Source organism: Physeter macrocephalus, chromosome 11, assembly GCF_002837175.3.
Source record: "Physeter macrocephalus isolate SW-GA chromosome 11, ASM283717v5, whole genome shotgun sequence".
NCBI lineage: Eukaryota > Metazoa > Chordata > Mammalia > Artiodactyla > Physeteridae > Physeter > Physeter macrocephalus.
The window spans coordinates 140,318,357-140,319,304 of record NC_041224.1 but is presented as its reverse complement, the minus strand read 5'-3'; positions in this window follow the sequence as shown (position 1 = coordinate 140,319,304).

The following is a 948-nucleotide window of genomic DNA, read 5'->3' as shown; positions in this document are numbered from 1 at the left end:
AAACAAAATAAAAGAAAGAAGAGAGCAACCAAACCAAAAAGCAAATCCACCAATGATAACAAGTGCTAAAAACTATACTAAAAAAAAAAAACAAAAACAGAGATAGAACCCTATGACAAATGGTAAAAGCAAAGCTATACAGACAAAATCACACAAAGAAGCATGCACATACACACTCACAAAAAGAGAAAAAGGAAAAAAATATATATATCGTTGTTCCCAAAGTCCACTGCCTCAATTTGGGATGATTCCTTGTCTACAGGTATTCCACAGGTGCAGGGTACATCAAGTTGATTGTGGGGATGTAATCCGCTGCTCCTGAGGCAGCTGGGAGAAATTTCCGTTTCTCTTCTTTGTTCGCACAGCTCCCGGGGTTCAGCTTTGGATTTGGCCCCGCCTTTGTGTGTAGGTTGCCTGCGGGCTTCTGTTCTTCACTCAGACAGGACGGGGTTAAAGGAGCAGCTGATTCGGGGGCTCTGGCTCACTCAGGCCGGGGGCGGGGGGAGGGAAGGGTACGGAGTGCGGGGCGAGCCTGCGGCGGCAAAGGCCAGCGTGACATTGCACCAGCCTGAGGCGCGCCGTGCGTTCTCCCGGGTAAGTTGTCCCTGGGTCACGGGACCCTGGCAGTGGCAGGCTGCACAGGCTCCCGGGAGGGGAGGTGTGGAGAGTGACCTGTGCTCGCACACAGGCTTCTTGGTGGCGGCAGCAGCGGCCTTAGCATCTCATACCCTTCTCTGGTGTCCCCGCTGATAGGCGTGGCTCGCGCCCGTCTCTGGAGCTCCTTTAAGCGGCGCTCTTAATCCCCTCTCCTCGCGCACCAGGAAACAAAGAGTCAATAAAAAGTCTCTTGTCTCTTCGGCAGCTCCAGACCTTTTCCCAGACTCCCTCCCGGCTAGCCGTGGCGCACTAGCCCCCTTCAGGCTGTGTTAACGCAGCCAACCCCAGTCC